Source organism: Humulus lupulus, chromosome 2 (genome assembly GCF_963169125.1).
Source record: "Humulus lupulus chromosome 2, drHumLupu1.1, whole genome shotgun sequence".
In the NCBI taxonomy this organism is placed as follows: domain Eukaryota; kingdom Viridiplantae; phylum Streptophyta; class Magnoliopsida; order Rosales; family Cannabaceae; genus Humulus; species Humulus lupulus.
In genome coordinates this window covers 177,098,329-177,106,578 of record NC_084794.1, presented here as the reverse complement: position 1 = coordinate 177,106,578, position 8,250 = coordinate 177,098,329, and the positions used below count along the sequence as shown (strand labels likewise).

The 8,250-nt window shown below is 31.8% G+C and overlaps 1 long non-coding RNA gene across 1 annotated transcript; it reads right to left on the bottom strand.

Moving 5' to 3' along the window:
• Positions 1-4,287: 4,287 nt before the first annotated feature.
• LOC133816431 (uncharacterized) lies at positions 4,288-7,946 on the bottom strand. Its single transcript, XR_009885235.1, has 4 exons — positions 7,432-7,946; positions 5,828-6,536; positions 5,572-5,648; positions 4,288-4,515 (listed from the first exon to the last, which is right to left on the bottom strand). It is a non-coding gene; the product is annotated as an uncharacterized LOC133816431 (long non-coding RNA).
• Between the last annotated feature and the right edge of the window lie 304 nt (positions 7,947-8,250).

The window sequence follows — 8,250 nt, the reverse complement described above, 5'->3', positions numbered from 1 at the left end:
CCGAATAATGGTTGAATGTCACAGAATTGAACCATACAAAGTAATAGACATTCTCATAGACATGAACCAGATGAATAATAATCATTGTCATGGACTTGAACCGGACCGAATAATTGCCAAATGTCACTGACTTGAACCGGACCAAATAATGGCCAAATGTCACTGACTTGAACCGGACCAAATAATAATCATTTTCACGGACTTGAACCAGACATGATAATAATTGTGAAGGACTTGAACTAGACCGAATAATAATTGTGAAGGACTTGGACCAAACTGAATAATGGCCAAATGTCACTGACTTGAACCGGACCAAATAATAATCATTTTCACGGACTTGAACCAGACATGATAATAATTGTGAAGGACTTGAACTAGACCGAATAATAATTGTGAAGGACTTGGACCAAACTGAATAATGGCCAAATGTCACGGACTTGAACCAAACTGAATAATGGCCAAATGTCACGGACTTGAACCAAACCGATTAATGGCCAAATGTCACAGACTTGAACTGGAACGAATAATAATTTTGTAAGTGGATACAATCCACAATTAATTCTCATGGTGAGCATAAGCACCCCCTAGTCATTGTCTATAATGAGCCTTCTGTCACTAGTGTAAAAGTCTTATTTCTAGCAAACAATACACTAGTTAATGTCATGTTGTAGCCATGTAAATCAAAGACCGACTTACAGCATATCAAATCACAAAACTCTTCTTAGTCATAACAATCATCCACAATCTAAGAGACACATGCTTCATTCCTGACCCAACATTCATAAATATACGCTCAAAAAATATAAGCATAGGTGCCGAATCAACCATTCACAATCTTATAGGCAGTACAACCACACAATCCATGCATGTTTAGAAAGTCAATACACAGCCAAATCAAAAGCACATAAAATCAAGCAATACATATGCAGCCACAGGATCAAGAATTTAAAAAAATATGAGCAAAAGTAGTTCACGTGTGGTAAGATCTATTTACATCAGGTCTTTAGATAATTAAGATTGCTCAGCAAGAGCTGTCGACCAAGCTTTTACCATAATTTTTAATCCTATCCAAGAATCATAATTGAGTTTATTACTAACTTGCTAAATTATACACTATTAATTCGGAAGTGATAATAGTAATTATCATCTTACCTCAAGGTCGGGACTTAATAACAACTTTGTCATTTATTAAAACTCATAATAATAATCGATTAAAGACGATGATATTAAATATCATTAAAAAAATTCCCTCGCCCTTAAAGAAATTCATAACATGATAATGATAAATAATTTATTATTATTTCATAGAGATTTCCATTATTAATAATAGTAACTAATTTCATAATAATAATAATAATAATAAGCAAATCGGCATGCATATGTTCTTTAGCGATAATAATAGAAATATCCCTGGAAGAAATCTCTATTCATAAATTATTTCGCATATTCCATAAAAAATTACAATAAGTCAATTCATAATAACTATAATAAAATTTCTTCTCTTATTATAACAAAAATTATATTAATATAACCATTATCCTTGGAGAACTATATAATTACAATTAAAATCGCGAAATAAACTTCATAATAAAATATTATGTTGGACCTTTAATCACTATTACATAATAGTACCCATATCGTATTTTCAAACTTGAAACGATTATGAATAAAATAGCCTAAGGCTCATACTTATAAAACTTGAGTTAATTAGTTTAGAGACTATTTTCTTATTCTTTAGAAAAATTCATAATAACCATAATAATAGTTTTCCTTTGATATAAACTTTGATATTATTACGAAAACCACACTAATAACTCATAATAATATATCACTCATAAATAATTCCAAATAAAATATTTTTTCTAGCATCAAGTCATATTAAAATTACAAACTCAAAGATTCATATTCGTAACTCAAATTGATAATATTTAGAAACTATTATTCTAATTAATTCTAATACAACAAACAATTTTATGAAATTAACTCCATACGATTTCGTAAATTTTTAAAAAATTCATGCAGCATAACGATCACAAATCAGACATCCCCAAAATTATAAAACCTACACACATACAAATATCCCAGAGCAGACATATAAAACACAGAATAATTCAACCCATCAAAATAACTCATGATACACAACTATGTACTAAGCGCATATCAAAATCTCCACGTCACAATAATTTTGCAACACTCAAAATAATACACATATTGGATTAAAATTTATACCATAGAGTTAGGGGATTTCAAAAACAGGTTCATTGGTGAGTTTTGAGGTTCATAACAAACTCTAAAACATCAAAACCTAGGTATCGCCAGAGCACCACCATCAAAACACTATACATGGTGGCTACCGTGGCTAGCACTACCATTCAACGATGAAAATTAAGGGAACGGGGTAATGGGATTTATATTCCTCAATGAGAGGAATATAATGGTGGTGACCATAAGGTCCACTGCCCCATCATGGTGATTGGGGCCAAAAAATCTCAGAATCCATGGATTCCGGCGAACACCAACGACGATGGTTTTCGATAGGAAGTAGTGAATTTTAAAGCCCATGCCAAGAGGAATCTCGAGGTGATGGAGGCTTGGCTCATGGAGGCTCGAGGTAGTCGGAGTCTCATTGGAGAGCTCTAGAGCCAAACGACTTCGACGAGATGGTTGATGGTGCTAGGTAGCGCACGTGGTCCAGTGATCGCAAGTGCTTGGGTTTTGGTGGCCTACGGAGTCACATGTGTGGCGCGTGGCGGTTGTCAATGGCTAGAATTTCCTCGATCGAGGCTGGTAGTGATATGCGAGAGTGAGAGAGAGAAAAAAAAAAAAGAGACGAGAGAGAGAGAAGTCGGAAGGAGAGAGAAAGAACGGGCTGAATTGCTTTTAGGGTCTTATCTTTTAATTTTTTATTTTTTTATCTAATTTATATATTTAAATAATAATATAAAGAATATTTTCTTTTAAATTCTAACTTAAACCCCATTTGTAATTATTTTCTTCAATCTAGTCCCTTGAAATATTATTTTCTTTTTATTTTAATTTCCCAATAAAATTAACAATCGTTTTGGCTCAATTATTTTGACTAAAATTATTTCTTTCATTAAAATCCCCAAATATTATGACTTTAACCTTATAATATAATCAAACAAAAATTTTCTTATAATTTCAATAAATTCAACAAAAAATTTCAAATATATTGTTATTTATTTTCATAAATAATATAATAATTTAAGAGATCAAAATATCTTTTATTTTAAATCTCATAATTTCAACATAAATCTATAATTTTTTTATAAATTCTATTTATCAATTTAGAGATTTCTTATTATTTATTTCTAATAAATAATAACATAATTTAAGGAATAAAACTCTTTCAATTGCAATTATTCTCCATTTATAAATTTTAATATCATTTATTATTTATTCCAAAAAATAATACATAATTTGGGATATAAAAGTCTATTTATTATCCCAGAACTTGATTAAATCATTAATGATTTCAATTTCATAATTTCACATTTAAACCCTTTTTAAGTTAAATATTAATTTTTTATTAAATTTCAAAGTGTAGAAAATGCGGGAAGTTATAATTTATTTTCTCAATTTACAGATTTTGTTTATCCAAACATATATATATATATATATATGACAGTAAAATAAGAAATTAATATACATATTTTAATGAGAAATTACTCATCTTAATTGCTCTAGACATTAATTAAATAATATATATTTTTATATAATTTTTTTTGGCTTTAAATTTTTTAAATTAAATAATTAATTTGATCTTGTACGCCCTAACTATCAGCACGTACTTTGTTGAGGCAGCTCGGGTAAAGCGAACTAACAAAAAGCCATAACCAATGCGCCACACACTACTACAAAAAGGGTTTTTTAGGACTAGCATTGCGAGTCCTCTATTTGAGAGCCTTAAAAACTAAGGTTTTTTAGGACTCGCAATACGAGTCCTTAAAAACTAAAAAACTGTACGAGTCCTAAAAAATCTGGTTGAGTGCCTTTAATTAAGTTTTTAGGACTCGTAGTGCGAGTCCTAAAAAATCTGGTTGAGTGCATTTAATTAAGTTTTTAGGACTCGCAATGCGAGTCCTAAAAAATCTGGTTGAGTGCCTTTAAGTAATTTTTTAAGACTCGCTTTGCATGTTCTTAAAAGTAATTTTTTTTTTAAAAAAATGCAGCTACAATTTTTATTTTGATTTAGAAAAAATATATCCCTTTGAGTGTCCAAAATGTATTATATATATTAGATTTCTAAAATTTCAAAAGAAAACATAACAAAATAATTTTTTATTAATTACTCAAAAATATAACTTCAATATTTAGTCTACTCGGCTTACAAAATCATATTACATGATAGTTTATACTACAATCAAATTTTATCATCACCAAATAATAAACAAGAAATGTATCCAATGTTGGTGAAATATATTTTTTATTCTAAAAACTTCAACTGTCAATGTTGTCTAGTATTGCGCCAAAGAAATGCTTCTCAATATAGACCTGCACATTATAAAAAAATTCTTTAATTATAAATATATTATAATTCAAACTTATAAATACAATTTTTACTTTCTATTGATCCAACTTTATGGATGCCAATAATACACCTAGCCGACAATAAAAATAAAATAAAATAATAACTAAACAAAAAAAACAATGCACACATCATCATCATCATTTGGCTTTTAACAATCAAATTAAAGTGAAAATGCATAATTAAGCTATGCAAATTACATTCAAATAAAATAGTTTTGACTAAATTAAGCATCTTTTAAGAGACCCTTTTAATAATAATCCACCTCTTAATCTCTAATTTCGTTAAAACTTTAATGCCGGCTTATTATTTATTATGATGTTATGATTCAAGTGGGAAGGAGCTTAAGTGACAAGACATTAGTAGTACTTAGTTACTTGATTAATTAAGAAAGAAACATCACTAATTTGAATCCTATCTTGGATGTATAGTGAGTTTCAACTAAACATAATTTTTTTAGCCTATTTTAGTAATTAAAAATTTATCTCAGATCTAAGTATGTATTTAAAATTCTATAATCAACTTAATTATTAATTAGACCGTCAAATGTTAAATATCCGGATCACAAATTTATCATTATGGCAGTCATCTTTTCATATTTCCACACAAAACTAAGTACAAAAAAATCTATAGAAAATCGGACAGCATATCCCCTAAATTACTGGCCTAGCCATCTGTCACAATCAACACCAACATGTCAAACAAATCAAACAACACATAGGTTTTCATCCATATATCACCGCAGCACACAAAATTCTCAGAACTTACTTCACTAAGACATGCAAGTTCTCAATCTTCCATTATCACCGCAGCACACAGAATTCTCAGAACCTACTTCACTACGGATGAATATCTAAGATATTCAAACTTCACTAAAGTGCAATACTAAAGCAATTAGAGAATAAACATATACACATTCCTTCATTTGATCAAAGGGAAACATAATTACCAAATCAATTACTAATTCTATTGTTAAAAGATGGAAAGGTTAACATGAAAAGAGTACTAAGTTATACTCATACCTGCTTCCATAGCTCTTCAACTTCCTTTATATAGACGCACATTTCTGCTCTATTAGATACTGCTATGGTCCAAAAGCCTATCCAGGAATACAATAAATAAAATTTAACTTAGTTGAGTTACAGAAACCGCAAAAAGATTGGCTAACGATAGAAAAAAGGGACAAAAAATGATGCTAATTCCAAACTTAAACCCATTTAATCACACACCCATTACCAAAAACAAAAACTACAGAAGTTGAGAGTTGAAAAAGAATACATGAACAAGCTTTCCTTGGTTCTGCTGTTTAGGTGCAGCAGCAAGTAATCTTCTTAAATTTACTTCCGTTTTGCTAGTTCCCATATTTCAAAAAGCTACAAAAGCAAAACTCAATTTTAAGCCCCAAAATATCAATCAATTCAGAATTGACCAAATTAATCATATTAATCCATTCAAACCAGTTGCAAAATGCACCAAAATCCAGTCAAGAAATATACCAAAAGCTAATAGCAAAATACAAGTAGTAGCCATTAAAGAAGCAGCAAAAAAAATCAGTAATTACACACAGCTACACATAGATACCCTATTTCACATTATATGGTACACATACTGGAGTGGTTTCCATTCTTTAGTTTGTCAATGATCTTGAATATGAAATCAAATATTCAAATATGTGTAATTACACACAGCTACACATATACCCTATTTCACATTATATGGTTCCTTTCCCTTTCATTTTAAAATTAGATTAAGACATCAAACATGAGATTGATTCTATTATAAAAAAATATGCATACTATTTCAAAGAATACAAAAAGGTCAGAACATGTAAGCACATGCTTGAAATAGATAAAGAGGAAAGACATCAGTTTATAGGAAATTAGATGTTACTTCTAGTCATTGGATCAGATGAAGCCTCCAGCAAAAAACTGACTGTTGATCCAGTTATAGGCGGGAGGATACTCATATGCCTAAAAGAAGGTCATTCCTAACAAAATAAAAAAGAGTTGTCACACCATAATAATATGATAAAAACAACACTGTCTAGAAAAATAGAATCAACCAAATCACAATTCATTTTTAAATAACCATAGTAATGATATTATATTTGTTACTATAATATGTTCTTGATTAAGTTTGTGGTCAAAAGCCTCATCATTGTGAAAATACAAAATATTGTACGTGATCAATTGTGCTAGAATTGATTGCAAGGTGGCAAAAGACCTTGGCGACCTAATTTCATACAAGAGAACAGTTCTACCAAGCTAATTTTTTTTATGGCAAATCACCAAAATGGAAAACAGATAGAAAGCAAAAATATGGTATAAAGGGAAATGAAAAAGGACACCTGAGAGATATTATACTGTCAAAATCTCATCCAAGCAGAACCTGCTTACTTAGAAAAACCATCCAAACAAATAAAATGCTTTCAAAATCTCATCCAAGCACTCCCAAAAGAGATTTTTGGTCTCTAGACAGTCTCATGCCAAATAGACCAGTAAAGACTAAAATTAAAAGACACAAATCAACAAATCAAATTCATTTTTTTTTCTTTTTTCACAGAGCCTAAATGGTGTGTAAAAAATCAAATGCACCCAAAAACACCCACGAAAGGAGCTCTCTAACCCCATAGTAGCTTTTTATTGCTATGAACTAAATTAGTAGCTTAGTTATAACTGACAACTAAACAATCACAGTCAATCCATATAAAATTCAAAAGGCAACAAAGGTTCTCACGTGATCCTGTTTCTAGTGCAAGTAACTGGAAAGAAGATAGAGACCATAAATCCAAACGACATAATCAACACTGATATTTTATGCTTAAGAAATGCCCTGTGAAAAATAATAAAACAAAAGAAAACAGGAAACATGTACAGACTCACAATTACAATAACAATACATTTTTGTCCCTTTCATTGGCATGTGCCCACCGTCCCTGCTGCCGAGCCCCTCCCTGCACCGTCCCTGCCGAGCCCAGCCACCGTCCCAGCCCGAGCCCAGCCACCGTCCCTGCCGAGCCTAGCCACCGTCCCAGCCCGAGCCCAGCCACCCTCCCTGCACAGTCGACCCAAACCCAGCCCAGCCCAACCCCTCCCTGCGCCGTCCTTGCACGATCGATCCCACCCCCTGAGACCCCCGCGCCGTCGAGCCCAGCCAGCCCGGAGAACCCCACTCGCGTGTCGAGCCCTTGAACCCCCAGCCGCTGTCGAGCCCTTGAACCCCTAGGCGACATCGAGCCCAGGCAAAGTGAGAGAGCCGAGTCCCCTGCCTCTGCATCGAGCTCGCCGCCGTGATCCGACCACCAGCCACCCACCTACCGTGACCCATGCACGCCGTCAAAGAGGAGGGCTGAGGACTAGTTTTTAAGGGCTGAGGAAAAGAACGAGAGAGAGAGAGAGTGAGATTGAGGTTGAGGGATAGGGTTTAGTTATAATTATTATTATTATTATTTGTTAAAAAAATATATAGTTATTATTATAAAAATATACAAATACAAAGTATAATGATATTAAGAAAAAATAATATTAGTTTTTATTTTTTAAGTATATTTAAAAACTAAAAACTTATAATTTTTTTTAAGAAATTATTAAATTATTTAACCATATATAAATAATTTACTTTTAACTATTACTTTCAGCCCAGTTGTTTTTAGGACTTGCAAAGTTGTTTTTAGGACTCGCAAAGTGAGTCCTTAAAGAGTA